The sequence below is a fragment of the Ambystoma mexicanum genome, chromosome 6p, assembly GCF_040938575.1.
Source record: "Ambystoma mexicanum isolate Mex_15411 chromosome 6p, UKY_AmexF1_1, whole genome shotgun sequence".
Taxonomy (NCBI): Eukaryota; Metazoa; Chordata; class Amphibia; order Caudata; family Ambystomatidae; genus Ambystoma; species Ambystoma mexicanum.
Window position 1 is genome coordinate 1,495,070,979 of NC_090935.1, and position 22,558 is coordinate 1,495,093,536.

At 49.5% G+C, this 22,558-nt stretch overlaps 1 long non-coding RNA gene across 1 annotated transcript; it reads right to left on the reverse strand.

Moving 5' to 3' along the window:
- Positions 1-13,113: 13,113 nt before the first annotated feature.
- On the reverse strand, positions 13,114-21,455 carry LOC138510568 (uncharacterized). The gene is made up of 3 exons (XR_011280408.1): positions 21,371-21,455; positions 21,187-21,266; positions 13,114-13,802 (listed from the first exon to the last, which is right to left on the reverse strand). It is a non-coding gene; the product is annotated as an uncharacterized lncRNA (long non-coding RNA).
- Between the last annotated feature and the right edge of the window lie 1,103 nt (positions 21,456-22,558).

A 22,558-nucleotide genomic window follows, 5' to 3' on the forward strand; every position in this document is an offset into this window, starting at 1 on the left:
AGCAACATACACATGGTTTGCACACACACGCTTGGCCACTCACCGGACATTGCCTGAAGATCTGGTAGGTCTCCCATGCCTTGGATCTGATCCTCTGCGATGAACCCTCCAGCGATTGCATCATGTTCTGTGAGTTCATCCTCCTCTGGTGGAGACCCACTGCCAGTCATCAGAGTATAGGCATAATTGGAAGCCAGCTTGTTTTTTGCTCGACGTTTGAGGTCATTCCACCGCTTTGAGCAATCATCAGCTGTGCACTTCACAAATGCAAGGGAACTAATCTGGTCCGCGATGCACTGCCAGTAGGCCCTATGTTGAGCAGCTGTAGTTTTGCACCCTGCAGTCACCAGCATGTCGCGGCCATGGGCCGACACATAGCCCACAAGTGCGTCTAGTTCCACATCATTGAAACTCTGCTTCCTTGACGTGCCGGAGGGGCGAGCCGTGTCGGGGGTCCCAGCCTGTTCGGCAAGAGCCCGCTTCTTCCTCTTGAGAGGTGGTGCGGACCCTGAGTGGCTTACGTCGCTCTGGTCGGTAGGGGCTGAAATGCAGGTGGACTGGGCACTGGAAGCAGGCAATGGCATGATGACCAAAGGTCTCACTTCAGGCATTGGCTGCTGGGTGCTGTTGCCAGGACCAAGCGGCACAACTGCCTTGGTGTGATGGTCTGGGACCAACACTGTCCCAGCTGGGTGACTCAGAGCCGGGGTAGATTGAACTGCAGCTGCCCCTGCAGCTGCCCCTACCTTGACCACCCTGCTCATCCTGGCCACGTCCCCTACCGCGGACACTTGGAGGTCGGCCACCTTTGCCTCCCTTACCACTTGGTCATCTCCCAACCATGGCACTGATGTTCTTGTACGAATGGGAGGTGCAGTAAACAATTGTCCTGGGCAATTGGGGCGAAGGGGGCAGGGTACTAGATGGAATACGTACCCCTGTGCTCTAGCAAGGCTGTCTGTGACCCCTGGGGGAAGATAACGGGTCACGCAACGCTCAGGCACCCGAAAACAAAATTTAACGTGCACGCGACCCCTCGATAGCCCACGTGCATGGAATTAAGGACCCACAGTATGCTGTGGCACCCAGAAACACATAAAAAGCATACGCATGTTAAACGCAGGCTACAATGACTTCTGAATGGGTACGCGACACACAAACTACAGTGGAAAAATACGTGTGCGACTCACCGTTTGCCTGCAAAAAGAAAGTGAAAAAGATGCACATGGGCACGTTGGCAACACCCCCGCCAAAAGAAGGATTGAATGCTGTCTTAGTAAACAAGGAGTACGCACTGCAACCGTTGTGAAGTAATCACGTGGGAACCGACAAGAAGTTCAAGAATCACCCGCTCGCTCTCCACAAACAGCACGTACAAGAAAATGGCATCCTACGCAGACCTTTGAAGCCTGTCCACAGAAATGCCCATGCGTGCCACGACACTTACGCGCTTACGCGCTAAGGCCCTTTCCTCCAATTACATGCAGTGACACCCGAACATGCTGTTTTTGCATGTGCGGATTCACTATGCACCCCTGCCAAGGGAAACGCCCACGTGCGGCATGCCACTTATGCGCTTAACCGCTAAGGGCCTTTCCTCGAATTACACGCTGATGTGCTGTTTTTTCACATGCCAAATCACTCCGTATCAAGCTGGCCATGCGACAACACACAGAAGACCACGCTCCTGCCCAGAAGGCCATTTTCCTGCCCCCCAGGGCCCAGAGCCGCCTCCTACCAGCCATCTGCTGCTGCCTGCCTGCTGGCCATGTGCCCTGCTATTTGGTGCCGGCATGTGAGCCATCTGCAGGGGTCCAGTTGCTGTGACCACTCCTGCTCGAACAGAAGACTCCCAACTGCAGTTCCATCGCTCCAAAGCCCAGTTCCCACCCACACCTACCTCGGGGTTGCCATGTTGGGGGAAACACCATCTGAGACCACTGGCAACCCCCAGCCAGAGAGACAGAGGGCTGCCAGATTCACAGCAGGAGAGGTTGGCATCCTGGTGGAGCAAGTCCTGGTGCATTAAGATGCCCTCTTCGGAAGAGCACGCTCCGACAAGGATGGACAGAGGAGGATCTGGATGGACATCGTGGTTGCCATCAACACGGGGGGGTGGCACCCGCGACCTACCACACGTCTGTTAGTGCTCGGAGAACTTCCGGTCCAGGACCCTCAGGAAGGCCCGGAACCTCTTGGACGCAACGGATGCAGTGAGGTGCCGGGTCCACCTTACCACCAACGACATGAGGGTCCTCGAACTCATTAACCCATCAATTCACCAGCAGGTCTTCGAGAGGGAGACCCGTCCGGAGTCGAGCAGTAAGTGTCCATGCGTACTTATTGTACGCAGTGCATCTTGAGGTGTGCCAGGAGTGTGCAGCTTGGAAATATGTCTGGAAAGGTCCATGTATGGATGTGTATGTGCAGGGACATGACCCTGCTGCATTTGAGTCCAGTCATGTGTGATGCACATCAATGGTGTATGTGTTCCAAAGCATGATGCACAACTGTATGTGGAGATGCACACATGTTAGCATTTCTGTGTATGTACTATGCCATGGTTGGGTTGTGACACATGGATGCTTGTTCCACCTTCATGTACGTGCACAGTGTACATGAGCGTGTGTGTGCTTGACATGTGTGCGACTGTGATACGCCATGGATGCATGTGACACAGACATGTAAGAACACGATTGGCAGATGTGACATAGTTGCCGATGAATGCACTGTGACAGGTGGTGGAGGTGTACAGATGCATGTGTGTCTGGTGGCTTGTGTGCATGTGTTGGGCCCTCCCCATGTTGCTTGTGACGTCATGCCAACCTTCGGATGTTCATGCCTGTGTGTGTGTATGGATGCTGCTGCCTGCTGCACGATTCCTGTTAATTTGTGCATGTGTGTGGGTTCTAATGACATGAGTGTTGGGGAGTGTGATGTCATCTGTGAAGTTTGACACTGCCACTCATGTGGAACTGTCATGTGTGTATCAGACCATTGTACAGTGCCCTGATGCCTGTGTTCTGTCTCTCCCTGTCTGTAGCATCGACTGATGAAGAGGGCGGAGATGGTGCTGTGGAGCACAGCAGCAGGGATCCCCCCGCCAGCCGGAGACAAAATGCCCAGCTCCCCTCCCACGTAGTGATCTCTGCCAGGAGTGAGGAGTCTGGTGCTGAGTCCACGGCCGCAGCTGCCGAGCGAAGGTCCAAGAGGCGGAGTTTGGAGGTGGACTCCTCCGCAGCAGTAGGGGCAGCTGAGCCCACACAAGGGCCTATGGAGGAAGATGGCACAGAGTAATCCAGGTTGGTGGGGGTTTGGTTGAGGAGGAGGCCGTGGAAGGCCCACACACGGGGCCTGGAGGAGGGGATTCCACTGGTGCTAGTGGTGCAGTCCAGGGGCAGGGACAGGAGGCAGCACAGGCTGCCGCGGAGGTGCCTGTGTGTAATCCTGTCCCCGATCCTGTGACTGCATCATCTGGCACCAGCAGGGATGCCTCCGTCCAGACCCGTTTTCAGGGAGTGGATGCGCATACAACAACTAGCCTACCTCTCCCTGCGGACGTTGCAATCCGTGACCGTATTGAGCCTGTCCTAGTTGAGATGGCGTTGCGCCAACGTGGTATTCGGGATGACGTGCAGGGTTCTCGTCTGGACAATGCACGTCATTTCGAATACCTCATTGGCTACGTCGACCTACTAAGACAGGTCGTCAGTACTGGGTTCATCTGTGTGCTGGAACTTCTTGCGACCCCCTCCTCAACTGAGCCCCCTATGCGCCAGTCATCCTCTGTGCCATCTTCCAGCCCACGTATCACCTGGGCACCCTGTGGAGCTGCCCCTGAGCTAGCGGCCAGGCTGGTGGAGGACACATCCCTGCCACAGTCGGAAGGCGGAGGTCCAGCAGGGGTGGCAACCCCACCAATTGGACCCCAGCAAGAAGAGGACGTGCAGGCATCAACAGGGAGGGCACGTGCACGGCAGCAGCAGGCTCAGGGTGGGAGTGATCATGGCTCTGGGCCATCAATGTCACAGGGGCAGGCATCGGCCGTCAGGCAGGAGGACTCAGGGTTGGGAGTGTCTTCTGTGTGGCAGCGGTTGGCCCGGCAAATAGATGCAGAACGGCGGTGGACGGAGAGCGCACGGCTCACAATGGTCAGAGCGGAGAACTCCATGTGCCGGGCGTTGAGGTGGACTGCGTGCCTCGAGGCAACTAACTCGCAGGGAGTTGGAGGAGGCCATGGCTGCATCCCTGCGAGACCTCGAGGCCAGGGAAGAGGTCCGCCTCCGGGACATTGAAGTGGAGTTCGATGATGCCCTGGCCCGGGGCATCAATGAGTGAGCCGTCGGACTAGCCCGCCGCTATTGTAAATAGTTATGTAGGTGTAGGTTTCCTTTTTGTTTTCTTTTTTTCTTTGGGGTGCATGGACTATGCCCTGCCTTTTTATATATAGTTATTTATTAGGTAGGATTTTGGTTAGGTTTCCTTTGGATTGTTGGGCTAATGGACCCTTGGATATTCTTTTGTATATAGTTATGGACCTGGATTTACTTAATTTTTGACCCATGGTGGAATGCTTTGCTTTTTTTTGGAACTTTGGATTTTGTTTTATGGACGGACGCTATGGAGCCATTTTACTTTGGATTTTGTGTGGGCCCTCCCGGGTGTGCCCCTCACCCCAGACCATGACCCGCAGGCAGCCCATCCACCCTCCCCATGACCCGCAGACAGCCCATCCACCCTCCCCATGCCCCGCAGGCAGCCCATCCACCCTGACCATGACCCGCAGGCAGCCCATCCACCCTCCCCCATGCCCCGCAGGCAGCCCATCCATCCTGACCATGACCCGCAGGCAGCCCATCACCCCAGACCATGACCCACAGGCAGCCCATCACCCCCGACCATGACCCACAGGCAGCCCATCCACCCTGACCATGCCCCGCAGGCAGCCCATCCACCCTGACCATGACCTGCAGGCAGCCCATCACCCCAGACCATGACCCACAGGCAGCCCATCCACCCTGACCATGCCCGCAGGCTGCCCATCCACCCTCCCCATGCCCCGCATGCAGCATATCACCCCAGACCATGACCCGCAGGCAGCCCACACCACAGTGGGGACATTTTCCACGCAATTTGCCTGGCACAGGTGGAGTATGTGTATTCAAGGGGGTGCGCGAGTTGATTTCCACATGTTTTGGTTGCCACGAGCGGGGTACGCATATCGAAGGGGGTGAGATTTTCATGCATTTTGGCTCCGCGAGCGGGATACCCGCATTCAAGGGGGTGCGCGAGTACATTTTCACGCGTTTTGGCTGACGTGAGCGGGGTACGCGTAGTTTTTCACGCGATTACAGTGTAGCGGGCCTGTTAGCTGGTCCGGGGTTAGCGCGGCCCTTTGTGCCGTATTGGGGATTTTTATGGCTTTTCCTTGCGCAAGGGGCGTTCTTGGGGGCGTAACTGGCGCTGCGGAATGTTCGCTGCGCCACAGCTCAAAATGGCTTAGGAAATCCATGAATACGCGGTGCGCCAGAATGCTGTTTAGCGCACACGGCTGGCGCACGCTGGCGCACGTGCCCTCTCTGCGCCAGCCGCGTGCGCTGCTTCTTGGCCGAATTCTATGAATTACCCCTTTATTATCTGGTGGTACTCTTTAAGTGTAATGGGAACTGGTGCAATCAGATTGCAAACTCTGACATCTTCAAGAGGAATTCTGAAGCCGCACTGAAGTTTTCTAAAAGGTTTAGGGAAAGAGCCATGGATCCCTCTCTAGAAATCTATAGGGCCCATGCTCAACTATCCGCCACTTACGGTTCAGAACTGCGGGGTCATTACTAAAAACAAATTCTTTAAGAAATGATCTTTACCCCAATGACCACCAAACATAGCAACCAAATTCTAACCAGGTGTGTCGAATATACTATTATAATTAGGCCAGTACTCCTTTGGTTAAAACTGTGGACAAGCAATGGACTAGTCGTATACAAGACAGCCATGCTAAATGTTTTCAAATATAACAATGCTAAACCCTGGTGATGGTTTACTCATGTAAAAAGTACTTTCAGAACGATCAGGATGAGCCACTCGTGGGCTAACCCTGAGGTATGTGAAGATTCTCTCACACAACATCTGAAGACAGCTGACTGGGACATGACACTGGTGAGTGTATTGTATAGAGCGCAAGAGAACTTTTGTTTACCATTAATTGAGGTTAAAAATACATCTAGGCTATGAAAACGACCTCAATTGACTTCCAGATTTGTCAGCAAGAAATGTATATATCAAATTCCCTTTGGGAATTTCACCCCTAATGAATTGTTCTTGCAACTGGAAACCCTCCGTTTTCTACAGAGGACGTGTACCACCTCACACTTTGGTGCCCTCAACTTAACAGTCTACGACGTACATGGCTTATTTCACTGTTTAAACATAATAACGTTCGGACTCTAATCAAAGCCTTAGACTTAAGGCAGCTCACAGGGAAATCTGTGTATTTGCTGTATCAGGTGTGTTTGTCAGAGCATGGAACAGAAGGTGGACATTCTTGTGATAAGCCATATTGAGGACCATCGCCTATTCCTCTCGTTCTTATGGCAAATGATGCATGTTATCTTTGTATTTGAGCTCTCACTTGTTATGCTGTAGACATATTTTATTCTTTGTTGTATTTTATGTGAAGTTTTACAGACATATTTCCGAAATAAACGTATCCACTGCTACTCCTTACCACAGGAGTTTGAAAATGTACATACCAGGTTAATCTCAGCTAGAGACAGGGTTCATATGAACTGCTGTGATGTGAGCTAGTTGTAAGTGAAGAAACGAAAAAAGATTTTAACTAGAAATGTGATCAGATACTGGTCAATCAACAGGGTGGCTGTATTGCTATGTGGTAAGGGGACTTCATGCATCTTAGATCAAAGCTATGATCTTACTCTTAATAGTTCCAGTGTTCGTTTACTGTTTTCCGAATGAAAAAAGGCAAGGTTTTAAACACGACAGGGGAAAACATTACAATTTTAAGTACATTTTTGAAAATACCACAGCATTCTGTACAACCACACTCCCACAATTTAAAAGCAATCTTGCTAATATGCATTTGCTCCATAAGCATTGAAACGTAGATTAATATAACATATTCATAATGTTATCAATCTTTATTTCCTCGATATCTTTATTTCCTCGATATCTTTATTTCCTCGATTTCCATGGTTAATTGACAGTATATGAGACTTTCAAACTTCACTCTCTTTTCAGTACACAGATGCAACTTAAACAGTTGTACTCTTTTTCCTAACGTTTGCAAGCATTTGAACATATATTAATTTACTCTGACCAGGCATGGAGCAAAGTCATGACTTGGACGTGATGAAGAGACTGTTGTTGTCAGATTAATTTAGGACAGAATTGCCATGTATACTGAGATCGGACTAGGTGTAAACAACCTAAGTCAGATCTGGAGTGGAGCCCTGCTCTGTGCATGTAGCAAATGTGTACAAGACGGGGGGGGGTGTCCTGACTGGAGAAGTCTAAGCCGACTGCAGCTTATTAATTGCAGTCTAAGTTTAAAGACAATCTGCTATCTTTGGGTGTCACAATTTATATATTACCAAGGATAGCAGTACATGAAAAAACCGTAATAATCCACATGTGCTAGATCATTAGTTTGCGAGAGAACAGCTTTTATTAAGTGGCTGTCCTTATTCTTTTACACATTTTGTGAAGGAGATGTAAGTACAATATACAAGGGTGTACATTTTTACCCAAAACACACATCAAAATACAAAAAAATACAGATGAAAGGCATGTAGCAGAGAATAAAGCAAAGTCAAACATGCACATGCTGTGTGCTGTCACTAGTACAAAGCATGACAGAAGTATAAAGCTGCTCTCTCGCAAACTAATGAACTAGCACATGTGGATTATTACGGTTTTTTCATGTACTGCTATCCTTGGTAATATATAAATTGTGACACCCAAAGATAGCAGATTGTCTTTAAACTTAGACTGCAATTAATAATCTGCAGTCGGCTTAGACTTCTCCAGTCAGGACACCCCCTCGTCTTGTACATATTTGTAAATGGCTCTCAGTCCTGAGTCTGGTTAGGGCTCTCCCTCCCATATACACTGTGCATGTAGCAAACAACAATATCTATATTGGAGTGATTCAAATCTCCATCTATTAGCTGGCTTGAAATGAATAGTGAAGCAAGCATACACAGATCTCAAGTGAGTAGTACTGCATCATACTTAAAAGGCAAGACAAAACACCGAAAGCAGGAGCAGAAAACACTATCAACACAGGGAACACGTGAAAGAAGAGTCAATAGAGAAAACAGTAAGTTCATCACATTGAGTCACTGGATGAAACAGCGAGTCAAGACACAAAATGGTTGCTGCAAATAGAGCAATTGGGATTTTGCTGCACACCAGAGAGAATTCCAAAGCAGAGAAAACAGGGAAAAGGTCTTACAGGAACAAGGAAGTGTGGAAGGAAACCTGAAACAGCTGAAAAACCCCAAGATTCCTTCTCTCAATCTTGGCTGCCCAAGATTTCCATAGCTAATAGAACTAAACATACCCATGAGCCAAACATTTGCAACTGCATATGGGGTGGACTTTGTTATAAAACCTGGAATGGAAGCTTCAAATGACCTTATAGGCAGCTAGAGCTGCAAGCCGGGTGTGATATAGGTGGGTCCTTTGTAGGTCCCCCAACAGCACCAATAGTGGCAGAATAGCATAACCATGGCACAATCCTATGTGTTTTTCAGATAAAGTGGCCAGTTCAAATCGTCTCTTGTTCCAAATTATAGTGATATTTGGTGGAAGTTTTTCAGGGCCCTTGTACATTAGCCTGTTAGAAAGGCACACTGAGGATACCAATCGTTTAACAGAAGTTACACAGACCCATCCTGTGGCTTTTACCATTTATTGTTGTCAGTTTGGTTGTTTTGCATTAAGTATCTGCTCTATCACTTGTTACTATAGGTGGTGGTCACAGACTATTTTCAAAGTACTATTTTGTTTAAGGTTTGTATATTTTCAACTGAGTTGTCAATACAGTCCATCCAAGGACTTGTGAACACTAAGAACTTTCTACCCTTAATGGAAGGAATCCCCTTCTTTTTAGAAAAGATTACAAATGCATGACTTTGAAATGTATTTTACAGCAAAATATAATAAAAGCTGTATTTTTCTATTTTGTTGTCTGAACTCTTTCAAATTCTATGAGTACTACTACATTCAAAGTGATTCTGTATGTATGAGACATGATTGAATATATTCAGGTCTACTGAAGCCAATTAGCAGACCCCAAAATTTCAGAAGTCAGAGCAAACCCCCTTTGTACCTAGCTGAATGTACATGAAACATTTACACATGGCCATACTACTACTTTTAGAATAGCACTGAAGCACAATCTAAAGATCAGAAGGACATTTTCAGATGGGTGATAAGAACAGGGAAATGTAAGTTAGAAAACGGATGCCTTGAGATAGGATCAGAGTCACACAGATGAAGTACATGGGGTGGGTGTGTCCGTTAAATTACAAACAAGAGAAATGGGTTAGTAAATGTCTCTTATTAGAGGCCGAAAGTAGATCTGGACCACTTGACCTGCTGCAAGTACTGCACTGAGGGACTTAGCAGGATGCATTTGCAATTATTATTCCTATGTTTAAACAGTTGAACTGGAGATAGAGTTTGCTCAAATAAAACACGGTCTGAGTGGCAACGCCAACTAGGTTGAGCACAAGGCATACACACACCAATATGTTTAAACAAAGGTCTAGTAGGGCTATGTACAAATTCGGGCCAAACTAAAAATATGCAATAATTTGTATTCTCATTGGGATTAACAGTTTGGCTTACGGCCAAACTAAGAACATGCAAAGATACACTTCAAAAATAACAGAATAGCACTTTAGGCCTCAGTACAAGGTTGGCAGTGCGGGAAGAAATGACGATAATGCAACAGTAATTCCGTTACTGCTGCCTTATCATCGCATAACAGCACCCCTGAACTACAAGTTTGGCGGTAGGGAGGTAGGTTTACCTCCCACTAAAAGTGGGAGGTAAAACTTCCTGCCAAAAATCAGTGGATTTACAGAGGAGGAATTACTGCCGTAGGCACTTCCACCAATAATCTGATGAAATCCTATGGACTACAAGAATTGGGACTTATACTGCCCTACCACTGCTTGCAATCCGGCGGTAAATCAACAGGGCCAAGTGGTGTTAATGGTAATTCCATGTGGCACTGTTGTGGCATATTTTTAGAAATGCTCAGATCATCCTATTCACAAAGATGACCTGAGCATTTCTGGAGGGGCTGGACAATAGTGCAAAGGTGCGCTGTCCACCCCCCTTGCATACATTAGCTCTCGATACTAATGTATGACAGGCTCCCAGAAATCACGTGTTTGCTGGGAGCGCATTTCACTGAGATAGGCTGTTAAAGAGCCCATCTCGGTGAAATGACAAAAAAAAGCTTTTCTATCCCTGAGTGGGGGATAAAAAAACTAGTGTGAAAGCCGCAATGTAACCCACAGCATTCATACTTTAAAGGAACATCATGACTGGGTCAGAAATGGGCTTTCATGATTTGTGCCTCCCCCAGCACCTGTTTTCAAAAGGCGCAGGGGGATGACTCTATTTTCTGGGCATTTTTAAGTACGTTCTGGGCCTTATTACAACTATGCCGGTCCGGTAACAACGGTGCCAGTAAGCTATTGGCACCGTTGCTACAAGACCGGCAAACTACGAGTTCTGCAAGCGGTTGCCTTTCAGCCCACCAGGTCTGACCTGGCGGGCGGAACGGCACCCGTTAGCATACCTTGACGGATGCACCGGCACCATTCATGAATGGTGCCGGTGCATCCGTCCTCCCCATTCCCATTGAGTCCAATGGGACTCGAATGGGAATGGGGAGTAATTTTTTCCAGCGCCCGGCAATATGGAATTACCAGGATTGCCGGGGCTTTAATGTCCCGGTAAGTACACATTTCCGAGCGCCGGAAAAAAATGAATCCGGTGGCAGCCATGACAGTATTTACCGGCACGGCTACCGCTGGACTCATAATGAGGCCCTCTGTTTGTGAATTCGGGATGCACTTTAAAATGCTCAGGAAAGCCCTCTTGTTTGCGCAAATATACAAAGTGGAAAAGAGGTCATCTGATTCACAAAGGGCATCATCCAGATAAAAGCACATCTCCTAAACTGCGCCAATAAGGTTTTGCAAATCTGGCCCCTTGTCTTTTAAGTGTCCCTGCACTTCTTTATCTTCTCCTCAATTCGTGAACTCAGGTCGCCTGCTTCCGTGGACCTTTTCACTTGGGTATCGGGGGCCTATCTGCATTTGCCCACTGGGCCCACACAATGTGGAAATATAGTGGTGGACAAAACCCAATAGGTTTCACCAAGAGGCTGGTAGGCGCCATTTACCCAGAGGCTTGACTTCTGCTTCCATTAGAGACCCTCTTAGCAATTACCCTCTTTTTCCTAACCAGACCCAAATGCCTCAAATAGAAATGGCGTAATTGCCCTTTCAGGGAATCAAGCTTCAATCTCGTGAATCTACTGGCTAGTGTGCTGATGCTTTCTTTGTTAAAGAATATAAATAAACATTTACTTACAAATAGACTTATGAACAAACGCCATAGATGTCCTCCTTTTAACTTAATCTTGTTTGTGAGTGAAAGAGAGTGGTCTGACAGGGAACTGTGAATTTCATTCTCAAGATAGTGATTGTGGCAATAATTAATTGCTTGATCTCCCCTTCCTTTTCTTTTTCTATCTGCTTTTAGATAAGCGGCACACCAGCACTTCCTAGAGTTAGCTTCCCATCAGGTAGATTTAGATAGAAAATCCTGCTCTCCCTGTATCTCTTTTAGGGGATGACGATCCGGTCCCTCCACTGACCGATATATGAGTGAGAAGCCTGTTGCACAGTACTACTATATTTGAGGTGCTTCGCCCTTTTTTGTGCTAAAACCTGGCTTTGAAGGCAAGCCATGGTTGTGTAGATTCCACGCATAACCCTTGGTTTGAATGATTACATTGCTCATTGCCTTCCTCACCCCAGGCATTCCTGTCTCTCCTTCCTGGGTTCCCCCTTGCTCCGACTAGGTCCTGGGGGTCCTTCCCTGCCCTTCAGCCTGCTCTGCTTTTCCTGTTTTGTTCCTTCCTGTCTTGTTCTGAAGGAGGAGTTGACCCCCCTTCTTCCCTGGCAGTCTGATCTACAGTTGTTTCACCTTCTACTTTCCACCTCCTTATTGGGTCATTGCTGGTCTCTGTCGTGTGCCTCTGGCCCAGTATCCTGTATCCTGGGAACCTAACCTGCTACTGCCCAGTGAATATTCTGCTACTCCACCGCATTGGACATCCAGCTTGAACTTCCCTATCAGTGCTTGCACTGTTCCGATGCCACGCAAATTGGTGAAGTGCTGTCCCGTGGTGTTGGGAGCTGACCCAGGGTCTACTTGTCTCTATCATGGGGCCTTTGGGTTGGTTCCCTGTATTACACGTTCTTCTCATCAGCATTATGTGACAGACTAGCTACCTCTCCACAGCAGACATCTGGAAGACCAGATACGTTGCACCCACATGACACATTGTATAACAGTGAGAGCCCAACACCAGGAACTGTAAGAGATATTCTATTGGACACAGATTCTGTTTGGGAAGTGTTCTCCCATTTTTCTGAAGAAGGTAAACCTTTCTTTTGAAAAATACATATCTGATTTCCATCTGTTTGTGTTTTCCACATCAGCTATCGTGTCGCACATGGTATCAGAAGTGGAATTAAAAAGTGGCTATCATGGAAGCCACTAAATAACAGGGCTTATTGGGCAAAAAGAAAGAAGGGAAGGGCGGGAAGGGGTGGGGGTGAAGGAGTGCGGGTGCAAGTGTAGCGCCCTTAATTTGAAAGATTAACGAAAGGATGCAGGCCCCTCTTTTCTAGAGATTGATTTAATCAAACCCAAACAACTACTGCGAGTTATGCGAAGAACACTAAATAACAACAGGGCTTATTGGGCACTAGGCCGGAAAGACGACTGCCTTCCATAACCGTTAAATAACAGTAATGATACACAACATAAACGGTTCTTTGGGAGAAAAATGATGAGTGACACAGGTCAAACCGAATGACTGTCAGGACATTTAACAAAAGACATGGGAAAAGAACAATGCGCTATCTGGCCCTCAGGAAGAACACCCTAGCCCTAGCGGGGTCGCCTGTCCCTAGATAGCGAATAGTACAATGCCTATCTAAGAGGGATAGGTAGGGGAAACTGTCCCGAAATGTAATCAATTGTGTATGAGGAGGCTGATAGCGGTCTAGAATTCAACTGGAACAGCGACAACCTGCCAGCAACCAACTTTGGAAATTTTAACTGCGAGTATAGTGATTAAATCTCATAGAAAAATGGCTGTATAGCTAACAAGTGGTTAGTAGTACCATGGGAATTTCATCTGTATTTTTATTCACCCTAAGGTCTACTAGTTACCACATGTCAGTGGTTGCATGGAAAAAATGTAAATAATTTTAAAAGTAATGCTCATGTATGAGGGACAACCTTAAAAGGCTCACAATAGGTGAGTAAAAATGACTAGAAAGTACCCCCTGTAAGTTTTGGGAGTATCTAATTGGTTATGGGTAACCATAACCAGACGGGTCGACCGGTTTCAATGGTGCCCTTTGGTTAAACCATCTTCTTCAGGACGTATAAATTATTAGTGTGATCAGTACATCTTCCAGAATGTCTCAGAATGAGGCAGCAATGGCAGGCTGCTCCGTCCCCTGCAGGGAGACACAAACAGACATAGAAAAAATAAGCGTAAGATCACCTTGGCGCTAGATCAACAAATGGTTAACTGTGGACCAGCTATTTAGTGCACATTGGGCCTCATTAAGACCCTGGTGGTCCCGTAATGAAGGGTGCCGGTATGGGACCGGCACCCTTCATTACGGGATGCCTGATTACGAGGTTCCCTTGCAGGACCCGGAGCAGACATCTGGTAAAACCAGACGTCCTTTTTGGGTCCCGCGAGGGGACCAAGGAGCTAATAACGGGCCCGTTATTAACAGGCCTGTTATTAGCTCCATCCCCATTCCCATTGAGCCCTATGGGGGCTCAAATGGGAATGGGGAATGATTCTGTGCATGAGGAATTACCGGGTCCTCCAAGGTCGGAATGACCCAGTAATTCCTCATTCACAGACCCCGGTATTGGAGCCCGGTATGGAGGTAGCCATGGCGCTAATAGCACCATGGCTACCTCCATACTCGTAATGAGGCCCATTGGCCCTCATTACGACCCTGGCGGAAAGTAACTGACCCGACCGCCATAGCGTAAATAGCGTTTCCGCCATTGCACGATGGAGTAAAGTGCGGGCAATTATGACCCATCGGGCACGAGCATTACGCCATGGCGGAAGTGCAAAGTCCGCGAAGGCGGAAATGTCCCCAAAACGCCCCTCTCCGCCGTCGTATGGCGCCCTTGGTGCAATTCCGCCACCCATCATAGCGGTCACCGTAATGAGCGCCAATCGCAAAATACGGTGACCGTAAATATACGGAAACGGAAGTAAAAACATGGGGCCGGAACAGGAAACAGCACGCCGTACACTTATAAAATCAGAATCCCAACACAACCATTAAAAATCCGACCCTGAGACACATCCCAACCCGACAGCCACCCTAGTTATAACAAACAAAATGGGAAAAGTAGCAAAAAAAGCGTGCGACCGCAAGCGGCAGGTCCACTTCTCCCATGAGGAACTCACCGTGCTCACAGAGACCCTCCAGGAGAATGCTGCCGTCGTCTTCTCGACGCAAATGACCAGGACGGCACTTGCGAACAAGAAGGCCATATGGGCCCTGGTGGCACAGCGGGTAAGTGCGGTGGGGACCGCACCCCGCAACCCACAGCAATGCAGAAAGCGATGGGACGACTTGCGGATACGCGTACGGAGCATACTATCAGCCAACCGTAACATTGCCACAGCTACCGGGGGAGGATCGGAATCACCCATCAAGTTGACCCCCTGGGAAGAAATCTGTGCCTCCACCATTGGAATGGAGAGCATAGAGGGAGTCGGAGGGATGGAGAAAGGAGTGCAGACATCCGAAGAATCAGGTAGGTGGGCCAAATAAAACAATGCTAAATCCACAATGTCCAATCATGTGAAGTACCATGTGGCCACATAGTGCAACAGAAACACATGTCCAGGAGAACGGCCACATACATTGGCCTGATAGCGCACTTTAAAAGTCACATTAAATACATAAATAATTAAAAATCCTAAAAACACCCTCTACACGTGCAGCATGCACACCCTAACTGCAGGCTGCAAAACAACTGCATCCTCAATCCACACAGAAATGAAACCACCTCCAAGGCCCTGACCCAAATCACCCTCAGGTACCACCCCAATGCATGTGATACATTGCCATTCCAATTTCCACAGACCCATAAATAACGCTCGCCCTCCTTTACTCCACCACAGGGTCCGAGTCAAACGACGAGCTGCAGGACACCCCTACCAGCACACCTGCAAAGAGGGCCAAGACCAACGGCCAAAGACCCTCCACCTCAGCTGCACGGATCAAGACACGGCAGCAGCACAAATCAAGTGGCAGCACACAGGAGGGGACTTCAACAGGCACCCCAGCAGCCAGCATGCCCACACCAGCAGCACCACAGGTCCCCCCAATGGATGCCACAGAAGGCACTGCTTCTGATGGCAGCAGCATCATAGGTGACACTGCATTAATGCCAGCATGCTCCGACACAGACAACGGTGCTGTCGATGTAGGACCCATCCATGACCTGTCTCAATCCCCCTGTTTGTTTCATCCCCTACACCATGAGGATACCACGCAGGGGCACCCACAAGACGACGACTGGCCATCCCCCACAAGCCCTGTGGCAAGGCAACATGAGTTGATCAGCCCCTCTGTGACAACACCGCAAATGGCCATGGCCCAGCAGAGGCAACAGTCCCTCGACCAGGTGATCGTGCAACAGCAGCAACTGGCCACGCTCCTCAAGGAGCATGCTGATGAATGTGGGGCTTCTAAGGCAGCCATAGAAACATCTACTGAGACACTTAGGGCACAAATGGAGCGAAGTACAGAGACACTTAGGGCACAAATGGAGCGAAGTACAGAGACACTAAGGGTACAAATGGAGAGAAGCACCGAGAGCCTGAGGGGGGAACTGCATGCGACGTCCAAAGACGTATGTGGTGAACTTGCCGCTGTGCGCCGTGTGCTCACTGAGCTCTCACAAACTCTTAGGGACATGCATGGACGTGAGCAGGCAGAGACATCATCCGTTGCAAGTTCCGTCCAGGGCAGCCCCCAACGTAGATCTGGGAGGAACCTGCGCTCCACAGGCAGGGGTGCCCCTGATACCCGGAGAGGGGGCTTGCAATAGCGTCTGCCCACTGACAATGAGCATCTTTGGACACTGGTGTTCGGGGGGAGGTAGGAGGGCGGAGGGGGGGTGTTGGGCTTACTTGGGTGGCGGGTCGATGGGGTGTGTAACATGACTTCACATATGCTATGAACATTACATAATCATCCAATGAGATGTGTGGACATTGTTCCTTGTGTATGAGTCCTTTATAGGCGTACAGTCCACATTGTGCATGTTCCCGACACACACAGTGCCACAAGTGCCGTGTCCATGCATCAGCCAACAGGCGTGAGTGCTAGAAGCATGAATCTATGATACTCTGACGAATTTCACGGGCCTCCTGTGCCTCGCGGACTCCCTGAGGTGCTGCCACATCCCCAGCCTCATCATGACCATCTTCAGGTGCTTACAGTTCTGCGTCAGGGGGCATGGGCACATTTCTACGTACGCACATGTTGTGTAGCATGACACATGCCATGACTATCTTTGCAACCTTCTCATGGCGGTACAGGAGTGCCCCGCCAGACCTGCTGAGGCAGCGGAAACGAGCCTTCAGTAGGCCGAATGCCTGTTCTATGACTACACGGGTACGTGAGTGGGCATGGTTGTAGTCCTCCTCATGCTGGTCCTGTGGGTTCCGGAGTGGTGTAAGGAGCCATCTCTTCAGTGGATACCCGGCATCACCTGTATGTGGACAAGATAGGATGTTTGTGGGATGACATTGCTACGTACGCATCACCCCCCCCCTTCCTGCCAGGTCATTGCAGCATCACATACCCCACATTATCATGCATGGATTGAGACTCACCGAGTAGCCAGGATCTGTTCCCTGCGTGTCGCTCCATGTAGCGTGGTATTGTAGAGTTCCTCAAGACCATAGAATCATGGGTTGATCCAGGAAATCGGGCACAACAATGTGTAAAGATCCTGTTGGAGTCACACACCATTTGTACATTAAGAGAATGATATTGTTTCCGGTTGCGGTACTGGACCTCCATGGCATGTGGGACAACCAATTCCACATGGGTGCAGTCGATGGCACCAATGCAACCCGGTATGCCGGCAAGTGCATGGAATCCCACTTTTGTGTTTGTAATCTCCAGCTCCGAGCGTGGTAATGAAATGTAGTCGTCTGCGTGCTTCAGGAGGGCATCGAGCACTTGCAATAGTGTCCGTGAGAACAGTGGCTGTGAAATGCCATGCAACTGTCCGACTGTGTGCTGGTAGGTGCCTGTGGCCAGGAAGTGGAGTACAGACACCACCTTCAGTAGGGGTGGGATGGCGGTTGGGCTATCTATCATGCTGACAAGGTCAGCGTGTGTCATGTCCACAATGGAGATTATGGTGTCCCGGTCCAAACGGTAGAGGGTGTGGATCTGCTCAGCAGTGAGGTTGAACGGATGTGCTCGGAGGCGTGGGATTGCGGGCTGCCTGCGTGGTGGTAGTGGCTGTGCTGGTGGGCCTTGCTGGCCCTGCCTTGCCCTCCTCCTCCTCCTGCGTCTCCTCTGTGCGGCCGGTTGTTGTAGTAGTTGGTGTTCGTCTTCTTCTTGGAGTTGGAGTACTTGCAGTGCTATCAGGTCCCCCAGGGCCAACATCGCTAGTCCTGCCGGTAGCATTTTGGAGTGGGTGTGGTTGTGGGAGGGGGTTGGGTGTGCAATTTATGTGTTTTCAGGCTGTATAGCCTCCACCTGTGGTGATTCATTCCACCTGTGCCAGCTGCAATCCCCTTTGGGCGAGCACTGTACCGAGGTTCACCGACGGGCGGGGCCTCCCATTTGTGAGTGAAGCCAGTTGCCATTTTCACACACTGCCGCACTACATGGATGATTTTGTGATTTCAAGCGGTCACAGATGCCTTTTCGACGTGATGTTGCAAATGAGGAATTCGAAGGACAGCGCTTTCGGTTTTCAGCTAGCGGCGAGGAGACGCCCACAGGTCTGACTGCAAATATAACGTTCTATTGTTTAATGTCCTTGGGACAGGGGCCATGGCGAGAATGCAATGATTGATATGAATAGTATGGGATGCGCAATAGCGTAGTGGACGAATAGGCAGGACGTTCCCAAATACATGTTACTTCACAACACTATTATTCCGGCCTGGGGCACAGTGGATTTTGCAGACTGCATTACGCACAGACTCAATGGAGATTTCAAATGTAATGTGAGTAAATAATCATGCGTTTTTATACCGGGATGAGGGAATGATGTATGGATGCATGGACAGATGATTTAATTGAGAGTTTGCCATGTACATGGCTTATTGGAATTTATCCCCTTCCCCTGCGCTATGTGATGCAGAGCTGCCATAGTGGGACCATCGTCTATCTGCCCTTGTTGTACCCTCCCTGTCTCGACGCGCCTTCCAACAGTTGTGTCTATGCACGTTACTAATCCCATCTCATGGATTCTGTTTTAACAGACGCATGCACACGAACACTCGTTTGTAATAGTGTTTTCACCTCGATTTATATTGTTATGATTGGCAAGTGATTCATGGGTGGAAATAATCCTTTTGAGTGGGCTAGCATGCATATGGCTGTAGATTTAGTGTGATCATTGAAGTGAGTAATACTAATGAAGTTCTGATGGCCATACTATTCTTTTTCATTTCATTTGGGTGACAGGTATCTCCTCCCCTTTTGCCGCTGCCATCTGTATGCCACTCCTGCAGATGGCTTTTACTCCCGACACCTGCTGCTTCGAGTTCATCAGTGGAGCACCATTACGATCTTATGGGACGATCGCCAATGGGCCACATGCCCTTACGCAGTACTAGTGGCTAGGAGCAACATATCTACCTTTCAGCTGGACTAGTGCCTACCTAATGGGACGGGCCTGCGGTTCTAGGCGCTTCCATGTTGCCTTTTTGAACGTGAATGTAGCCCCTGTGTACCATGAAGGAACAGGGCGTCACACAAGGAGTAGCTGGTCATTTATTGCGGATGCAGCCCACAGTAATGTAGATATTTCGGGGTTTATGACCTAATAGCTGTATGGGCTTGGTGAATTTGATGTGCATTAAAATTTTAGTCTGATGTTAACCGTGTAGCGTTATTCTTTGGAAGTAATGTAGCATATTCCTATTTGTGGAGCGATGTATTGTGAGTAGATCTGCATTGGGTTCCGGCTTCTGAGTATAGTTGCGTGGTACTGTACTGGCCTACGAAGCCCAGTAAGGTCAGGGATAGGGGCTGCCATCATGACTGTTTTAATGATGTCATGCATAGGGGCGGGGGATTAGCTTTTGTGTAACTGATGCCGGTCAGCCAGGTGGATTGGTGGAATGATGTGATTATCAGGAAATGGCTGGTCACAGGTGCCTGTGTTTGCGTGCGTTTCTTGGAGGGAGACTGAGGTCATGTCCATTGGAATAGCTTCTGTATTCGTGCCATCTGTGCCCTGCAGCTCCCATTGGCCCCTCTTGAGATGAGCCTGGCTGCTCAGTCACTCTGCCAACTTGTGTGGTACATGCTTATGCTGATGGTTGGTTTGTTTACTGGCATGTGTACAGGGCTGGTGCAGTCTCCCTCAGGATACTGCTTTGAATGTTGCCTTACACTGGTGTCAGGCGATGGGGGCCTGTTGTTGTTTTGTCTCATCTTTCAGTTCATTTTGCTGTACTTGAACCTTCGCATGCCTGTGCTGCATCAGTACGGCAATGGTGACATGCCAAATATGGATGGCCACTCACAAGGCACTTGGAGCCCCTACATTCATTTGTTCGTTGGCATGCGTGGGTGACTTGTGCATTTCACTGGTTGCATTGTGTGACTTCATTGCACCTACGAGGAGTTGTGCAATGTGGCCAGGGTGTGGTGTACAGGCACTCAGTAGGGCCATTTACGGTTGGTTCACGATGCCGTATTTCTCGCCATGGCGGAATGGTACTTTCCGCCATGCTTGATGGCGTTATGTAAATGTACGCTAGGGTCAGAATTCGCGTACCGTTGCGCCATGGTGGTAATTACGGTTTTGCATGGCGCGCGTGCGCGTACTTGGTGCAGTTAGCGTTGGCGTTCACTACGGTGTCGCTAATGGCATCGTACTTTACGGTGACGGGTCATAGTCGCAACGAGCGGTATTCGATGGCGGTATTGCATTTCCGCCATCGTTTTTCGATTTCCGCCAGGGTCGTAATGAGGGCCATTGTCTTTTAAGGAATGCTTCAACAAATTTGCCAAAAACACAAGGGCCCTCATTACGACCCTGGCGGAAAGGGGTTTACGCCGGCGTAAACCATGGCGTACCTTACCGCCTGAGTACGAGTTCCCCTAGCGCCATGGTGATTTTAACGCCTGCTTTTTGCAGGCGTTAAAATCCATGGCGCTAAGGGACCTTGTTGTTAATTACGCCACCGTAATTTACGGTGGCGTAATTAACGCCTTCCCCACTCCCATTATGCCCTATGGGGCCAGGAATGGGGAAGGGTAAATGGGGATTGGGGACTTACCGCCCCGCCAACCTCGGAATGGGGCTGTAAGTCCGCCAACCCCCATGGCAGAGTTGGCAGCTTAGCGCCATGGACCATGGTGCAAATTGCACCATGGACCTCCGCCAAGGTCGTAATGAGGGCCAAGGAGCTTACAAATATGCAAGGCCATTTGGTGTCTGCCTGGCGTGTACACTTGGGCCCATGGGAAGTGGAGGGAGGAAAGGGGTTGTGCTGGTGAGGAAGTGGGGGGGCTGGTGAAACCAATATAGCCCCTCACCCTGTGGTAAGTTGGCCATATGGAGGCCGCAATATTCAAGTGTGCCCACCTGTCTTGTGAGGCAATCAGCATGGATATCTGTACTCCGCGTGGACAGGAGGGTGCTGCTGATGATAGCAGGATGACGTCCTGCAAAGAATATATGCACACACAAATTCAATCCGTTGTTCGCCATGTGAAATCGGCGAACAGCTATTATAATTGCAAGCGAACCCTGCGTCGGGGTGTCTTACCTTAGAAAATGCAGGGTGGTGTTCTAAGGCAGCCGCCGCACGGGAAGAAATAACGCATTGCTACGGCCACATTAGCTATAAGCAGTACTTCCGTGTGCGTCATGGGGGCAGGGCCGGCGGTGGTAGTCAAGGACTCGCGAGCGTGCGCAAGATCGCATTGTGATGTTTCCACTAATGTAAATAGGGGCAGGGCAAAGGGGGGTCAATATGGGAGCGTGCAGCCCTGATTGACTGCTGGGGCCAAGCAGCCTGTCAGGTGAAACGGCTATCGCCGCAGAGGGTGCGGTTACTCGTAAGTGATCAGGTGCCATGGGGAGCGGCTTACGAAATGATCAGTTAATCTCAACCGGTGCTGTAAAGGAACCACTGCCCTTCCCCACACTGTCATCCCCAACTACCCTGCCCTTCCTACACCCTCATGAAGTACAGTAAGTGATAAGGAAGTCTCTAATCCTTCCTCCTCTTGCCACCTTCCTGGGTTGGAGTGGTGGAACAGGGGGTGTGCCACTAACAGCACCTTGGTGGTGTGCTTCCCACAGATCCTTCTGTGGGGGATGCAGACACAGAACTAGACGTTTTATCCCCTGTGTGTGCTCGAAGTTTAGGGTTATTGCCCGAGTGACATTTTCATAGCTGGCTGGCTTGTCCTCTGCCAACTCACGCACTCTTTGGCTCATGAGTGTTATATTGGCAGTGTCATTTGCTGCATGCCTGCTTGAATGGTGCAACATGGTTGTCACCCTCCTTCAGGCATCCTGCACAACATCTTGTCTGAGAGTGTCCCACTTGCTCTTGGGTGATGCATTCCAGCAGCTCCTGAAATGCTCCATATGTTTGAGCCTCTCCCAGATCACATCCAGGGCGTGTTGTGGAACTGGAGCGGTTGGATAATCATGGAGCCTTCCCCCAGACCAACATGCCTGTGCAGCTGAGATGAAGTTGGCACCACATACTTGACAAAGACAGTGGTGGGGGCGGCTGAGTGGATGGTGCTTATGCATGCTGCCCTGGGCCCGCGATGGTTGCCACTCCAGCGGTAGTTGTGCCAGTGGCCCCAAAGCTGGCTGCACTGATGTTCAGCAACAGTGAGGTCCATGATGGAGGCTTGTGTTTCATCCCAAGATTACTAGCCATCATAACAAAGGGGAGTCTGGGAATCTCTCTACCAGCACAAACACAGCCCAATGA